This window comes from Felis catus, chromosome D2 (genome assembly GCF_018350175.1).
Source record: "Felis catus isolate Fca126 chromosome D2, F.catus_Fca126_mat1.0, whole genome shotgun sequence".
Lineage (NCBI taxonomy): Eukaryota > Metazoa > Chordata > Mammalia > Carnivora > Felidae > Felis > Felis catus.
This window is the reverse complement of record NC_058378.1, coordinates 315,001-333,287: the sequence shown is the minus strand read 5'-3', so window position 1 is coordinate 333,287 and position 18,287 is coordinate 315,001. Positions and strand designations below refer to the sequence as shown.

The window sequence follows — 18,287 nt, the reverse complement described above, 5'->3', positions numbered from 1 at the left end:
TCAACCAGACACTGATGGGAATTATGATGATCAATTTTATGCATCAACTTGACTGGACCATAGAGTACCCAGATATTTGGTCAATATAATTCTGTGTGTTTCTGTGAGGGGAGGTTTAGATAAGATTAACTTTATATTGGTATCCTGAGTGAAGCAGATTGCTCTCCCAAATGTGGATGGGCCTCATCCAGTCAGGTGAAGGCCTGAGAGAGAACAGTGGTTAACAAACCCCCAACGTAAGACTAATTATTTTTTATGTGAGTGCCCTCAAACTGAGACCTTGACTTTGTTCCTCTCTGTGAGTCTGAACTGGAATACTGGCTCTTCTTGGGTCTCAGGCCCACCAGCTTTCGGACAGGAACCACACATACATTCTCTTGGGTCTCCAGCTTGCAAATTCACCCTGCAGATCTTGGGGCTTGCCCACCCCCAATTCTTTATAACAACTCCCTTTATATACATAGAGGATATACTTGTATACTATAAAAAAGGGTAATATACCTCTTTTGTGATTCATCTGAGCCTTGAAAACAGAGTAAAGAAAGCCAGAGTCCCTCAGAATTACAATGGGTACCCAATGATTCCAAACAGAAGATAGATAGATGATAGATAGATAGATAGATAGATAGATAGATAGACAGATGGATAGAGATGATAGATGGATAGATAAAACATAGATAGATGATACATAGGTAAATAGATGATAGATAGATGATATTTAGATAGATAGATAGATAGATAGATAGATAGATAGATAGATCTCCTATTGGCTCTGTTTTCTCTAGAGAACCCTAATATATGATGCTACAATTTTATTGATGCAATTCCCAAACCAAAGCTTTGTGCACTGCTTGTGAAAGATGCTTTCTATTTTCAGAAGCAAATTTAAGGCCCTTATTTATTTCTATTTGTAATATAATTTGCAGGCCCTTGATGTTTCACACAATCACTTGAGGAAAATTAGTGCTTAAACCTCATACAGAAAAATGTGCCAATGGAGATATGAACTTAACTTTCAAGATAATAAAATTCTCTCCAAATTTCCATCTGCAATTCAGTTTTCATTGCACACATGCCCACTTTAGCATTTTTCCTGAAGTAGAAGAGTAGGAGGATTAAGCAAGCTTATGGAACAAATACCTGCCCTCACAAGAAGTGTCAGCAAGTTCTGGTAAAATGAACTCTTTTCTTTAAGGCCAGTATTGATTGTTCCTAAGTCTGTTCTGGTATCACTAAACCAATCAGTTCATGGAAATATTGTTAACTGCAAAGTACAGTATTAAAACAATCTGTCTCAGTCTTTTACATGTAATTGCAGTTATTCCAAATTATTTGGTTATCATAAGGCAGTTCTAAAACTTCCTGCATATCATGCAGTTTGTCTGTGGCTGAAGAATGATTAACAGAGGCCCTTTGCCTCTCTCAGCTCTGATCAGTAATTCTGGAGTGTGTTCTGTGCTGCATTTGAAATGCAGGAATAAACATGAGGTTTCCAAAATCCTTCGCAGCCCTCATCATGTGTGTTGTATCATCAATAATGTCTGCATGATGTTAAAGTCCATATGCAATTATTGTTTCCCAAAACTAAACCATGCATCAGATTTGGGCAACTGCTGAGATGACAAACTAAAGCCAAAATCAGTGCATCCCAAAAGCAGTCTTGAGAGACATAGAAATGAAGAAGTAGAGATACAGGAAAGGCTGGCCCACTATCTCCTGTCTCTGGCAGAAAGGCATGCCTACGGGGTGAGTGGTGGTCAGTGCTGCTGGGGGTGAGCCATATTCAAGGCCCAACAACACACTGGAGTGACTTTCCAAGGACCACGTGGGCAAGAAATAATCCACAACCAAACTTCTGGTTACACCTACAGATCAGAGGACAGTTTTCTCTCATGAGAGAAGGGCCAGCAAGCAACTGGGTTGCAGATAAGATACTTTATTGATGAGGTGACTGGCATATGTGTTTCTGTGTACATCCTAATGGGCATCTGTCACAACTTGGCAATAAGAGACTGTTGATGGTAATGTCATGGCTTCTCTTCTTAAAATCTCTTTTTACTTTTCTTTATAAATAAAAATGAACTCAACCTGATTAAAAATATGAGTTAAAATGGCTACCCATCATAATCATGTAGAAAAATGGCCTCTAAAAGTATAGACATCTATACCAGGGAAGTGGGAGCATTTCCCATGATGAAAAATTTGTTTCCTTGTTTAATTTGGTTGTAACCAAAAGTAATCTAGAGCTCAAACATGAGACAGATAAATAATGGACTGCTGAATTTTTTAACCAACTGAGCCATAAATGCTGCACTCATTCCAGATATTTTGGTTCTCATTTGGGGAAGATATTTATGTGCTTTTGTGGGCTCTGTGATAAGACTTTATTTGAATGTGTTACAATATCCATTTGCTTTACTATGAAAACAGTTCTTACAGCAGTGAAAGAGGGCCATAAATCACAATTACCATTTCTTTCTACAGGTCAAGTTTTCTGGGTCATTTTCTTTGCAAGACCATAAGTTTTCTTGGCTACTGTTGGCCAAAGTTATCACTAATTCTATTAGAATCAAGAGCTGAAGTTGAGTGTTGGTAAATTTAACTTCTCCTGGGTCATTTGCAAAGTTCTCACTTGTTAAAGTAAATGTTTATTGATTTTTACTTACCACCCAAATAAATTTATGCCAGTTGTGAAAATTTAGAAAATATGAATAGAAAAGATACAGAATAAATATGACTTATTCTATCATCAAAGACAACAAACACTAATATTTAAATTTTTATTTTTCTAATCTCTTTTCTATACTTAATGAAACAATATTTTTAATAAAAATTGGCTATTTTACTTCATAACTTTTTTCATATCTTGCTAGTTTAAGTTAATTACATATGGTGTACTTGTTTCCATTGTATTAACTATTCATTTACAGAAGCATTTCGGGAGCTACATAGCATTCTACTGTATGGGTATGCTACAAAAATATTTAACCATAGAATTATATATTTGTAATGTGATACTGGATATGTCGAAAAAAGTACAATGATGATTCAAACTGCATCTTGGAGGCATTTGCTTATTTCACTTCCAGTTACTGAAAGCTGTAAAACTGGTAGAGATTTTAAGTTGTTCACCAAAGTCTATGCTCCTGTTCTTCCTGGAAACAGAGCTGGGGACTGACTATATTCCCCAATCCCTCTTGCTTCTAAGAGTGGAGCGTGACATGTGATGTCCTGCATCCATCTCTCCCCCCAACCACATCCCATGCATGCCTGCGTTGAAACCAAATTGTTCTTTGAGTAAGGTAACTTTCTATTGGGTCTCTGTGCCAGTAGTAGTCACACCTAATTCACCTTCTACTTGTCCAGTAGTGGTTTATTTACAGTAAACGGTACCTCCACGTCCATTCCATCTGAAAATCATCACCTATGAAAAATCGTCTTCCTACCTAAAGTCTTAAGATCTATGCTTCAGAAGCAACTCAGTCATGTTCTCCATTCCTGAATCTCTGGCAATAATATGGAATAAGCAACATTCCTTTGGCCGCAAATAAGAAAGGTTCTCAATGTTATCTGCGGCCACTAGAGTTTACTGACATTTGACAAAACAAGGCAATAGCCACTCTTTCCTCACCTAGGTTAGGATCTACCCCTGTCACTGAGATCAACTTGCTTTTCATACAATAATAATGTAGATGCTCAAAGAAACCCTGGAAATCAAGTTAATAGCCTTATTTTCACAAATGCAGAAACTGATGCCCAGAGAGGTTAGGAGGCTTGTCCAACAACACATGCTTCATATGCCATTGAAGGACCAGAATTAGAATTCAAATCCGGATTTCTAGTCAAGAACACTTGCCACACACTGCTCTAAAGCACAGGCGTGTGTGTGTGTCTGTGTGTGTGTGTGTGTGTGTGTGCGCGTGCACGCACACACACACGGGGAAAATTATTTTCCAAATGTTATGACTTTGAAAAATAGACATTTTCTTTTCTCCAATGCTACCACTCTTTAAAGACAAATGTACTACAGTCCAATTAGCTTTTCCAGACTGAATGACAGGCACTCATTCATTGAGCAATTATTATACAACCACCATGAATTCAGCACTACTGAGACAGATATAATCCCTACCAAAAGAAGCATACATATGGAAAGCAATAAATTCTAACATTCTGTGAAGAGCTATGTATGATGGGGGAAATATAAAATGTTTATTGTTTAATAACAAACACTAAGCCACTCTTGAGGATCATGGTGGATTTCCTGGAAAGTGTGCCTTTAAGTTGATTCCTAAAGAGTGTGTAGGTGGGAAGTAAAAGAAAGACTGGGATTATCAAATATCATGGAACTCTGGAGTAATCCCAGCTTAACACCTGTTCCCATCTCCTTCAAATCCACCACCCTCTTATCTTCCCCATATTCTTTTTTCATTCCAATTTCACTTTTGAGTGGTGAAACAATACTAGTTATAACCATGAGAACATGTAAAATCCATACAGCCCTATAGACTTCAATTTAAATAAAAAATGCTAGAAATAAGTTCATTTTGCTGCCAATTTACACTTCTTTACCATCACATTAATATTATCTGCAAAACTGAAATATATGATGTTGGAAACATATGAAGTTTTCATGCATGAAGGGCCACAATTTAGAAACTTTTTCTCTGTAGCTCCTTAAAAGATTGATGAAGACAGTAACCATCTGTCTGTACTGAGGAGGTAAATGGACCTGTGGAGGGGGTGGGAGGGTCCTGGGTCATGTAATCACCTGCTTTTCCAATCTCTAGTGTTAGACAAGGACCCTTCCTGATTGATAGCACAAATGCAAATTATTTTCACATACTAATGGCCTTCCCCCAAAGCTTCTTAATAATAGATATAGAGGTTTGTTGGATTTTATTAAATGTTTCAATAAATATGAAAATAATTTATGTTCCATGTTTGGTAATAAAATAACATATTTAAATGTGCGTTAAAGTATTACTATAAAACCTTTAAAACAATCTAATATAAATAAGGGAATATAATATTGTATTAAAATATATCATGGAATGTATATTTAAAATGTGTATATATATATACATATATATGTGTATATATATATATATATATATATATATATATATATATATATAATGATGATGTCTATAATACCTAATGTGCCAACATAATGAAGTCCTTTTCAAGGATATACAGATTTTATACTGAAAATTCATTAATGATATATTCCTATGATTATATCAATTTTGAAACATATCAACTTGACATAAGATAATTCTAATGTTTTTAAGTTTATTTATTTATTTTGAGGTAGAGAATCTTAAGCAGCCTCTGCACTGCTACTGCAGAGCCCCATGCAGGGTTTGAACTCATGAACTGTGATCATGACCTGAGCCGAAATCAGAGCTGGATGCTTAACTGACTGAGCCACCCAGGTTCCCCAGTTTTAAATAAATATTAGAAATAAGACATGGAGCAAAATCAAATATTCTTTACCCATTACTGAATAAAACAGCATCTATTAACAGGTCTATTAACAGCATAGACCACAGGAACCAGCTCTTGTGAGAGCAGGTGGTAGGTCCTAACAGGACGCCTGCAGTCCAGCAGCCAGGAAGCCTGAGTGGCTGTCATGAAGGTCAGTCCTGCCACAGCTCCTGGAGAAGTGGACCAGACAGGACCAGGTTGCACCTGGTTTCATGGGTGGATTCAAGCCCTATGTCAGGCTCTGTGCTGACAGTACAGAGCCTACTTGTGATTCTCTCTCTTCCTCTCTCTATGCCCCTCCCTTGCTCATGCTCTCTCTTTCTCTCAAAATAAATAAGTAAACTTAAAAAAACTTAAAAAGAACTCCTTATATTAAAAGCCACAGATGTAATGTCATCATATGGATGCAGTTCTGAACCAAACATTTTCCTGTTTTGTGGGAAACAGTGGGCTTAAAGAACAAGATATTTAAAAGATTCCTTCTATGATAACTTTAGTCCCTCAACCCCACCTCACCTTACTAAGTCTCTCAATTTTATCTCCTGTTTGAGATCCAAAGAAAAGCATTCCCATGAACACATCCCCAGTAACTGAAGAACTCAACTCCTATTCTCCTCCCAAGGAAGTTCCTTATTCACATTAAAGCAGTGATTCTGCTTATACTTCAAGTATGATGAGCTCCAATAACAAAGAGCAAACAAATAAACAAGCAAAACCTCACATCCTTTGCTCTAGTGACTAAAACATCTTACGCAGGGTATATAGGTTATGTTATGTTATGTTATAGTACATATAGTACATATGTTATGTACTAACTGATTACTAAGTACACGTCTCTACTAAACCCTTTGAACAACAACCTTTCAGTTGTACTATCTGTCCTTTGGGAACTACAATTAACTGTCAGGCTTATCCCGATGGTGTTCACCTATTTTTCCTCTGTGAGCATCAACCAGATGACCATACCCTCCTCTGTGCCAGTGTCCCGAATGGTCAGAGTCCCTGCAAGCATTCTTACTCTTGCCAACCAGATGGCCCTCTCACTGATCTTAGTCTGATCACCCAATATCAGCCTTCTTCTCTAACTTAACCCAACTCTTAACCCAACTCTTAGCTCCAATCCAACTACTCTCCAAATCACTCCACCCACCTGATTTGATCCTTTCGTTACTCTGGAGCACGTAGCTTGTGCTCAGCTGGGTTCTACTGCCTGTAGTCATCCTGTGCATTGGTCTTTCTCTGGTAATGCTGATACTTTTCTGCCTATTAACGTGGAGATGGATAAAGTCACTATTTCCAGATGACCTATCGAAAACACCCTATACTATTAAAGGAGACACACTGTTTAAAGACAGTAATGTATGTTAAAGTCAGGTCACTATCCTAAATGATAAATCTCAGACATTTTATTTTCCTTGGTTAGCAGTGGCATATATTATATGTGGCATGTCAGCAAGGACCCGGGAATACGACCTCAAAGCATGAGCAGCTGAGGTACTCTCCATCTGCTCCTGGCTCTCTACCTTCTAGGCACCTGGCAGGACTTCACTTCCCTGTCTCTATGAGGTTGAGTGTGGCTGTATATTTCCACCAAAATGGGAGTAGAAGTGTCCATTCCAGGTAGGATCTCTAAGAGCCGGTGTGAGACCCACCACCCTCTCTCCCTGCCACTGGGGCAATCCTGAAAACAAGCATCAAATGCAATTGAGAGATGAGCCAAGCCCTTTGCTGGGCCATGTCACCACATGACAAGAAATGAACTTTAGTCCAGTCGCTAGGATTTGGGAACCCTTTCTTCCTCCAGCAATTTGACCAAAACATTGCCAACTCTGTGGAATATAGGAATGAAGGGAAACCTAAAGGATTGGAGTTAGACAGGATCATATATCTGACAGAATCTGTAATTAGCCAGAACTAAGGGAGTCCTTATACATGAAACAGTGAGCCAAAATCCAGGTGCCATCTTCTCAACTTTAAATAGAAATTGACAATCTCTCCTTATTTCAACTGAAAAATATGGTAGTATTTAGACTCCAGACCTTCATCATTTCTTCTAAATTAATGGTACAAGAAATCAAGGCCAGTATTTTTACTTAATACAATTTGTAAAGACTGAAAATCTATAGGACATAATTAACCTTAGGGAGATCCCTCAATTTAGGAATTCTAAACACACATATATTAAATTAGGTATAAATTAGTTAATCTGTAGATTTTATATCTATAGATTAAAGATTATAATTTAGTACATTTTATGAAATTATTAGAAGTCTATCATAAATCTGTTTCTAAAACTACCAGAACTATTTCTAAAACTATTAGAAAGCTGTTTCTGTTTCTACTAAAAATAACAACATTCTAGGCGCACCTGGATGGCTTGGTCAATTAAGCCTCCAACTCCAGATTTTGGCTCAGGTTATGATCTCACGGTTTGTGGGATCGAGCCGTGTGTCAGGCTCTGTGTTGCCATCACAGAGCCTGCTTGGGATTCTCTTGCCCACTGTCTGTACCTCTCCTTAGCTGGTGCTCTCTCTGTTTCTCTCTCAAAATAAATAAAATGAAAAAAAAAACATTCTAAATATTCTTAGCTATTAATAAATGCTGAAACATTTTATTCATTCATTTATTTTTAGTAAATAATTAACAACTTCATGATCAAACCACCCAGTGATCAAATTCTTTGGAGCAATAAATGTTATCTTTGACTAAGTACTAATCCCTGACAATATCTATCAAACAATATTTAGTCAAAATGTGTAACCATAGCTTGTTAATGATGTTAAAAAAGAAAAATATTGAAACTATCATCTTTTGTCTGTGAGGGACATAGTCAAGCAAATGAAAAGAGAGATACTTGCAGCCACATAAGCATATGCAAATTTGTTGCAGTGATCCTAATTAGAACATATTTTTCCTATTTTATGCTTTCCCACTTTGAAAGAGTTTGTATACAGTACTTCTAATTAAATAGTTCTTTAGTGTCTTGTTCTTCTTAATTTTCTATTTTGTTTTTCTCTGTTCAACCTAATCATCACAAAATTTCATCTGAGTTTTATAGTCTGATGTTTTCTCTGACAGTGTTTATATACTTTCTCAGGATTTACATACAAAATTCAGCTATGTTCATAACTGCTATAATTTAATACTTTCTAAAAAACTTTTTAAGTTTATTTTGTGAGACAGAGAGTGAGAGACAGGATGAGTTGGACAGAGGCAGAGACAGAGGGAGACACAATCTGAAGCAGGCTCCAGGCTCTAAGCTGTCAGCACAGAGGTGATGCAGGGCTCAAACTCACGAACTGTGAGATCATGACTTGAACTGATGTCAGACACTTAACTGATTGAGCTACCCAGGTGCCCCACAATTTAACACTTTATTAAGCAGGACCTTATGGGGTCTGATGTTACTACCATGCAAACCTCCTCATCGGGGAGCATATTTCTGGGAACTGCTAGCCCCAGGATGGACGAGGACAGGCCTTGTGCAACAGGCCCAGAGGGTCTGCAGATGGAAGCAAGTAAGGAGGAGCAAACTGCAAGTGCTGACACCCAGCTAACCAGCACCCAGGCTCCCTGGATCAGTCCCGGGCCAGGGCACCTAGAGACACCAACCATAGTTGGTACTTCTGGGGGACACTCCCAAATCCAGGCCTTGGGGACTTCGGGGGTTACCCCAGGCCTGCCTGGCTGTGTGGGGTGGGAGACACCCAGAATCACCATTGCTAGACAGGCCCCAAGTCTCACAAAGACAGCAGGGCCAAGTGGGGCCTGCCAGTGACCACCTCAAAAATCCCCGTCGGTGGTGCATGGCAGAGAACTGGGAGGTTGGCCTGGCTCCCCAGACTGTCCAGGTCCAGCCATGCAGGGATACAGCAGCCACAGGCGGGGACCCACCCACTGCCAAGGTCCATCCTGCCCCAAAACGGAGCTGCTAATGCCCTGAAACCAGATCTCAGGGGCAATTTACCCTGGACTCCATAAGGGGTAATGGGTCTAGCTCAAAGGACCTTCCGTGTTTCACAAAAAAAAAAAAAAAAAAAAAAAAAAAAAAAGCAGAAAAGAAGGAAAGAAAGAAAGAAAGAAAGAAAGAAAGAAAGAAAGAAAGAAAAAAAGAAAGAAAGAAAGAAAGACAATATTCTACAAGCTGTCTTTATCTTTGTGTATTAAGTTAACCCAGACATCCCTAGAGGGCCATGGCTACTAAAACAGGAATGGATATGGCATGGGTAATAATTGTCAAAACCACAAATATAATTTACTACATTTTTTGTGGGGTGTGAAGGGTAATGACCCTAAAGATAGGCATGATTATTATCTTCATTTAATAACATCAAAACAATTTTACTGAGGCAGAGCAGTTGGCCCAATATCATACAGGGAGTAAGAAGAAGAGTAAGAAAAAGAGTTTACCCAAGCCTATCTGATGTTCAATCTGATTCACTTGGACTCACCATGTCCCTGACTGCTTTTTAGGACACAGCCATGAACAAGATAGACGTGAACCCAGATTCCATGGAGGGCATATTTTGAAAAGATGGAGTAGAAGTCAGGCCCAAAAAAACAAAACAACAAAACAAAACAAAAAACAAAAAAACCCAAAACTATATAACATTTATATAGAGGGATGATAGAGATTATTTATGTATAAATCATGAAAAGATATGTTTAAAACACTTTTGTTTTTCAATAAATATAAGAGATGAACAAAGATTTGGTAGAAAATGACTTGGAAGGTGCCCCTGGGAATTTGCATTTTAAAATGAGACAGGAATGCCAAAGAAATAGTCTTCTGTGAAAGAACATCTTAGGGCACAATTGCTAAGGTAGAAGTGAAGCCAGTGCCTAAGCAACCAAAACATGGACAGTATGACTGGAGCACAGTGGAACAGGAAGGAGAAGAAGAGAGGGGCCTGGGCAAGAAGTCTGGATTTAATTCTAAATGCAATGAGAAGAAGCCTCTGGTGGTTTTAAGCAGGAAAGTGACATTCCAGGTATAGGTGGCAGATGATAGGGAAGCACACAGGGAGAGAGTCTAGTCAGGAACTAAATAGGCTCCTCCAAGAGGGAAATGATGGTAGCTTGGACTAAGGTGCTAAGGGTAAAAGTGGAATTAGAAGGGTAAATTCTGAACATGGAAATAGAGACACAGAGATTATGGGCCTGGCTCCCTATTGAGTGAACATCCTAAAAATCACTGCAGAGACCAGTAGCACTGTTATCTTTCACAAAATAATTCCACTTTAGTGGACTCAGCAAAGAGCTAATGTCCTGTTGAATCTTGGTTGAGGTAGTTTAGAGTTCTTGGAAGAATTGCTCCTACATGTCAGCACCATTATATTCTTTGTTGAGTTTATCAATGATGCCATTCTATAATGGTAGAAATAAAATTAAAGTGAAATAAAACATTAGAATACCATAATCATCTTAATAAACACATATTTTTTAAATTCCTCCCTGCATTTTATTGCATGATTATAAATATGAGTGAGACTCAGAAACCAAACTAACCTTCTTTAAAATTGCTTAAGTGCATTTTGTAATATATGAGAGTTCTGTTAATCTCATTAAATGATATAAGTAAGGAACGAATAAATAATAGTGGCTCCTTATTCTTAAATGCTTACAGAGGTCCCATTTTCCTTTACAGGCTCTTAATGAAATTTAAGCAAAGTGGTTGCCAACAAAGTGGGAAATTGTATGATTTTGAATTCAAATCAGGGTATTAAATAGTTTTATAAATCTCAGGAAAAATACATTCATAGATAAAGCTCCTATCAACCTACTTAATGGGAATATTACTAAACTTCTTTTATGTAAATATGATTAGTGAGATCTTATAAATTACAATTTAAATTGAAGATATCTGCATTCTTTCACTATCAAGACAATGAAGTGAGGTCAACAATTACTGTGAAGACATCCAAACTCCATGTAGAGATTCCATCTTTTTACATTTAAAAGTATATATACTGAAATGCCCTTAAAATTTTTCTACTCATTCTGCTTCCCTTGTTTTTTATCTTACAGATCTTCTGTGGTTCTATTCCCTATTTGCTTGACCTTGTTATCCAGGTGAGAAATTTATAAACATGTATTACTAATGTACAGTTTGTTTTTTATTTGTGTCTCTATTCCTCTATTTCTTCTGAAATTTGTATACGTCTGGATTTGAGAAATTTTGAGCTGATAAAGACTTAAATGTTTATTCGTCTGTCATGACATTTTAATACCTCTTGTAGGGTAGGAAAATAATTTCACCTCTACTATTTTAGGTCCTTGGCTGAGATCTCCTCTGTAATAAAAGAACAACAGGAGAAATATAGAAGTTTGACAACACGTATACCTCTTGTATACATGGGTGAGACCCAGGAAAGTGGAGTCATTCCCTAAAATGGCCCAAGCCATCACCTTAAATACCATCATCTAAAGACAAAAGAGATTTGGGGGAGTGGGGATCCAGTTATGGGAGGTGACCAGGAAAAATGCAGTAAACAAGCATAAGATTGTTATACACGCAGATTTAACTCATTGTTTTCTCCCTTGATACAGAGTTCCCAAAAATTTAGTCATCCTCTTCTTCCTGGTACAGAAAAAAAAAAAACAAAAAACAAAAAAACAAAGAAACACCCTTACAAATGGATATTTCCCTCCTAAAAGTAAATATTCCTTCACTCAGTTTTTAGCTCTTCTCCAGTGCCTGCTATTTCTTGAAAAAAATAACCAGTTTAAGTAACCTTTATGGTATAAAAGGTGCATTTTGGGATGGCAAATTCTGTTCCTATTCACTATCAAAGTCTGAACCTACAGAAAGTAGAGCTTTAAGGAAAGAATGTCTAGCACTCTTTGATGAGTAGGAGAAGACACAAGAAGTCTGGGTTCAAAATATTTCACTGTGTATCACACACAAAAAAATACATCAATATAAGTGAGAAAAGGAGAGAGAGCCTTGACCAAAGTCAAATGAAGTCTATTAGTCTACATAGGGATGTAGTTTGTCTTGTGCTTTCTTTATCCATTCCCATTTTATCTATTACCCATCAGACCACCATCACCTTTCATGTTGATTATGTAACTGTAGAGGAGCAAACTTTGTCAATTCAGAATGTATCTCTTTGGTATGTGGATTATTTTAGGCTGATTATTTTTCAGAAACATGGGGCTCAGAATGAACTTTTTACCTCACCCTAACTGCCTAAAAGACTTTAGACAGAGGAACTGCCTGAGGAAGGAGGTATTATCATAATTAACTACAGTATATTGTAGGTAGGTGTGGTAGAAAGGGGGAAAATTAGCAGTCCGTTTGTTAAAATTCCTCTCTATGTCCCATTGTTCCTGTATGGCCCAGAAAACATTTGTTTATTTTTTTCATCTTCCTGTGAATTGTCTTTCTTTCTTTCAAAGTCCCAAAACCTACTCCCCTCTCTAGCTCTGGATGTCACATAAACATCTAATGCCTGCCTGGCCTCATGTTCTTATGGAGCACCCATACATATGTAATTAAATTTTATTAACTCCTGTTAATCTGTCTTATGTCAACTTAATTATTAGACCAGCCAAAAGAATCTTTGAGAGTAGTGGAAAATTTTCACTCTCCAACATAAGGAAAAACTGAAAGTTAGTGGTTGTCTAACCAGTGGCTAACTCTTTCATCTGGGTTATTCTCCACCTTTTTGAACCATTTTACAACCTTGTAGGCTATTTTACAATTCTGTAGTAATAGAAGTTAATTTTTAGAAAACTGAGAGTAGTGCAAACAATTCTTTTCCATGGAAATTCAAATTATATCCAGTAGGATACAATTGTTACTCTCTAGATATTGAACAGATTTGGAGCTTTGCATCCATTTGTTAATTTATTTCAGCCTTCCTAATCTGACTATAACGTGGTATTTTGAATTCTCTTTGCAACCTCTTGCAAAATTAAAAATTCCCTCATTAATTGACAGAGTAAATAAATTTTTGGCATGTGTTTATTTGTATATTTCTACAAGATTCATGATTGTATTCTATTCTAAATTCATCTTCTCTAGTACTCTACCCACTGTAGGAATTCGCTCTGCTTTTTGCTTGAGAGAAGATCCTTCAGTCTTTGCTTTGGCAAGTCCAGTGAAAATAAACTCAATACCACACACTGAACCATCCATTTTTCACCCAACTAAGTTTGTGTTGAAAATTGAATTAAATGTATTTATCCATATTTTTATCCATTAATATCAGTTTTTCTGCACAGAGGGAGCTCTTAAGAAAAAGATGAATTTCCTTTCAATGTGATAGCCATTCAAACACTCTAGGACTTTGCTATCTAATACAGCAGGTGCTAGCTACAAGATAGTTACTGAGCACTTAAACTGTAGCAGGTCAAAATGGAGATGTGGTATAAATGTAAAATATACACCAGATTTAGAACACTTAGTACAAAGTACATAAAATGCCTTATTAACATTATTAATGGATTATATATATAATATACTATATATTATATATTTATTATATATTATTATAATATAATAAATAGAACATATTAGATTAAATAAAATACTGTAAGTTAACTTTACTTGTTTCTTCTTACTTTTTTAAATGTGGCTACTAGAAAATTTAAAATCACATACATAGCTTACCTCTGTGGTTCACATACAATTTCTATTGAGCAGTATGGCTCCAGAACTTCAATCCTTCCCTTGTAAGTACCCCCCTTACTCAGAACGAGCATCCCCAGATTCAGCACTGTCAAAAGTCTAATTTCCCAACTTCTTCGATGCCTGGATGTCTCATCTGGGCATATTTCAGCTTGCTAAAATTTCAAATCAAGCATCTGCCCAAGATCAAATCACTAGGGCACCAAAGATTTCTTTATGGACACTTTTCTTTTTGGAGAAGTACATCCATTAACAGAGATTTATATCATACCATATTTTAGTAGGAGATTCTTTTCCTATAACTAGCTCTTAAACCAAATCTTTCCCCATCTAGTATCTAAATTATTTAAATCTTATTCAGTGTATGTATATTTATGTGTCTGTATGCATCTTCTTGGAACCTATAAGAAGTAAGTAAGCTCCCCTTACTGAAGAATCGTTAAGTAACCCTATTATCTTTTGCTGTCTATAAATGCAAAATGCATGTACCTCCTATTCTGTGACTCTATCCACATTACAGATCAGTAGTGCTCAGTCAGTGATCCTTGCTACACCATGTACTATGAAGTCTTCTTAGGTATGGCACCAAAAATGTTGCTCACAAAAAATTTGTTTTTGCAACGAACAGGCTGAAAAACAGCTCTATGTACCTGTCATATGCAGCACCGAGCTAACAAGGTAGAACTAGGTAAAGAATGCACACATTTAAACTGAGCTCTCAGAGGTGAAGGTAATGCCACGCAGTCCCCAGAGATACAGACGTACAACATTGTTGCCTCACGTGTAGGTTTGAGAGTAGAAAAGCAGGTAGGGCATCCAGCAGCTCCATTTTAATAAGTCTACTCTAATAAGGAGCTGGGGAGAGTAGCCAAGTGAGAAGTCCAATAACTATGTCATTTAACTATTTCAAGCATACTACCAAGAGTTCTAGATTTGAAAGTGTGCTATAAGTAAAGAAAACACTGAGGGGCCACTGGGTGCCTCCGTCAGTTAAGCGTCCGACTCTTGATTTCACCTCAGCTCATGCTCTCAGTGTTGGTGGGTTGGAGCCCCGTATCAAGCTCTTTGCTGACAGCTCAGAGCCTGGAGCCTGCTTCAGATTCTGTGTCTCCCTCTCTCTCTCTGCCCCTCCCCCACTCATTCTCTCTCTCTCTCTCTCTCTCTCTCTCTCTCTCTCTGTCTCTCTCTCTCTCTGTCTCTCTCTCTCTCTGTCTCCCTCTCTCTGTCTCTCAAAAATAAATAAATATTGGGGGAAAAACAAAACAAAACAAAACACTGAGCACCACTGTTATGGATTAAATTTCAAAGACCAGTCCCAGAGGACCGAGCCCCAATAACTTCTTTCACAATAACATTGAATTCAACTGCTCTACAGACTGAGTATAAATCCAGCCACTTCTGTCATAAGCAGATCTATATGTTATTATCTTATCCATAATTGTATAATCTGTAATCAAAATATATCTACAGTATTCCTCTCTTCTACCAGGTTAACACTGTTTCTGGAACCAGGTTTAGCATTCTATTTTTAAAAAGCCAATGTTCACTTTTAATTGTTCCTTGTTGCTTTTACAAGTGTTCAACAACTATTTAATGATCACTTTAAATTCTGGATCAACATCAAGCTTATGAGCTTTAGTTTCTGGGATCCAAATTTTTCTTTTTTGAATTTTAAAATATTTGTTCACTTCTAAGCTTTTGGTACATTTCCGGAAGTTTGATACAGACCAAACCATTTAAATTTTTCTTAAATGTTGAGAATGGTTTGCTTTATTTAATATATAGGCGCATTTTCTTTGTTTGATTATCTAGTGTCTGACAGGAGCATAGGGATTATATTTTGAATTACAGAGTTAAAAGGAGCATTAAGATACATTGCTTCTATTTTACAAATGACAAAACTGAAACTCACACAGCATCCATTTGACTTGCTCAGGATCACCTCTAACATAAGGGCACACAGGAAGTTGAGCTAAATGTGTATACTAACCACCAAAACTTGTATACTATTTTTTTCCTTATTTTTGTTTGCTGGAATGGTTTATGCATTTCTCTGGAAATACTTCATAAGTATGCGTATCATTCCGATTTTCCCATAGCTTCCAAAAATCAAACACATACGATAAGGGATCATTTAAAATTTACTATCAGTTAATCACATGCATACAGTGTTGTTATAATAGAGTTGCTAACAAATAAACCTCTATTTTCAGTAAAGAAAATTGCTTCCAAAAATTTTTCAGCGTCAAAGTTGTTAATAAAATATTTGTTGATTTTCTGTTTTATGTCGACCTCTTATCTTTCCCCCCAAATCATAACTTTTAATAGGACAGGGAACAAGTTATGAAATTTATTTTTTTAGCCAATATCATTTGCAACATATGGCTATGCACTCAATAAATACATCTTGAAATGAGTTTTGCTTACAATTTTCTCAGAGTTTTGGGCAGTTATGTAATTATTCACATCCTAGAAATTGTCATTCCTTGAAATTGGAAAGAAAAATGCATGAGACTTACATGGATCTGGAAACAGACCTTCGTCCCAGGTTTGCAGGTAGAAAGCATGTGATGGAGTGGACAAGCAGCCAGGCTGGGTTCAAATCCTACTTCTGACATTTATAATCCACGTAATTCTGCAAAATTGCTCAAGTGCAGCCAGCCTCTCCATCTGGAAAATGGAAAATAAATCCTACTTTGCATGGTTTTAGTGTGAATTATAGATAACTTGGACAACATACTTTGTTTTTTGATAAGCACTATTATTTTCATTATGCAGATTTAAAGATATTTTAACTCTATGCAAATGGTGTATTCTTAAAGGTGTTTATTGTAAAGCAATATTCTTCATTCAAATTCTCTTCGTCATATCGGCTTTAGTTACAGTTTGTATATTTGACGGGATAGGGATTCTAAAACATCTCTTAAAACTTTATTTAAGCCTGTGAAATATTTAAAGCAAATATATAAAGGGGAGGACTATGATCATTTCTGGCTAAGGGAAAGATGTTCAAAGTACTAAAAGCTTATACAAAAGGTACATAGTAAATATATTTGGGGTGCATGGGTTTAAAGCATAAAATGGAGCTCTAGGCAGACAGCTCAGAACCCAGTGGACTGAAATGAGAATCACAGCATGATCTGATAGACATGAACTGTAACAGAAGCAATGAAAAATAACAATTTTTAAAAATAAAACCACTGTACTCAGATTGTCTTGCAGTATTTTGGGCTCTCGGTCTCTTCATTTTTCACAGGATATATTTGGTTAAGACAATGTCTGTGGCCCCTCCAGCTATAATATTCCCTGACTCACTTATTGGGTACTGGAGAGTATGAGAGACGTTCATAAAAATGAGGTTTGTCATCACAATCTTCCCCAGGACAAAAGTTTTGTGCCAGCTCCAGTAAAGTATCCTAGCCCAAAGCAGTTGTTCTTAACCTTCGGGAGGTCACAGAACCCTTTACAAAGCTGAGGAGAGCTATGAAGTCTCTCATGGGAATAAAGTTCATAATTCTCTATAATATGTCAGGGAACTCATATGGCCCAGGTTAAGAACCTGTGCATTAAAGAGTTTCCTGCTTTGGGGAATGTCTTAGCTAATTTACTGTAGCAAAATATCATAAACTAGGTTTGCTTATAAATTACAGAATTTTATTTCACACAGTTCTAGAGGCTGGAAGCCCAAGATCAGGGTGCCAGCCCTGTCAGGCGCTGGTGAGAGCCCTCTTCTGGGTTGCAGACTTGTCACTGTACCCTCACACGGAAGAGAACAGAGGAGGAAGCAAGCTCTCCCGTGACTCTTGCAAGGGCACCGAGTCCCTTCATGATGTTCCAGGCTCATGACTTCATCTAACCCTAACTATTCCCAAACACCCCACCTCCTGGGGTTTCAACCTGAGAATTCCGGGTGGGGTGAGGGAGCATTCGGTCCACAATAGGGGAGTTCCTGGGGGCTGTCCACAGATCCCTGAGAGAGCAGCTGTGAGAGTTTACATGGACATATCTAGATAAAACCACAGGTAGCTGCTCAAAGGCACATTTTGCCTCACAACTTCAAGGCTTGCTTGAGGTTTTTCACCTTATTTGTTTGGTTAAATTTCTACTTAGCTTTATCCGTTCTCAGATTGAAAATATTTTTATTAATTGAAAAGAAAAAGGT

General features: G+C 37.2%; 1 long non-coding RNA gene across 9 annotated transcripts in view; it reads right to left on the bottom strand.

Moving 5' to 3' along the window:
- LOC109492929 overlaps positions 1-18,287 on the bottom strand; it is a 200,747-nt gene that overhangs the window by 173,751 nt on the left and 8,709 nt on the right. For all 9 annotated transcript variants that reach the window (XR_006586807.1, XR_006586808.1, XR_006586809.1 and 6 more), the window contains exon 2: positions 16,645-16,795. This is a non-coding gene — a long non-coding RNA (uncharacterized LOC109492929). The remainder of the gene's footprint in view (positions 1-16,644; positions 16,796-18,287) is intronic.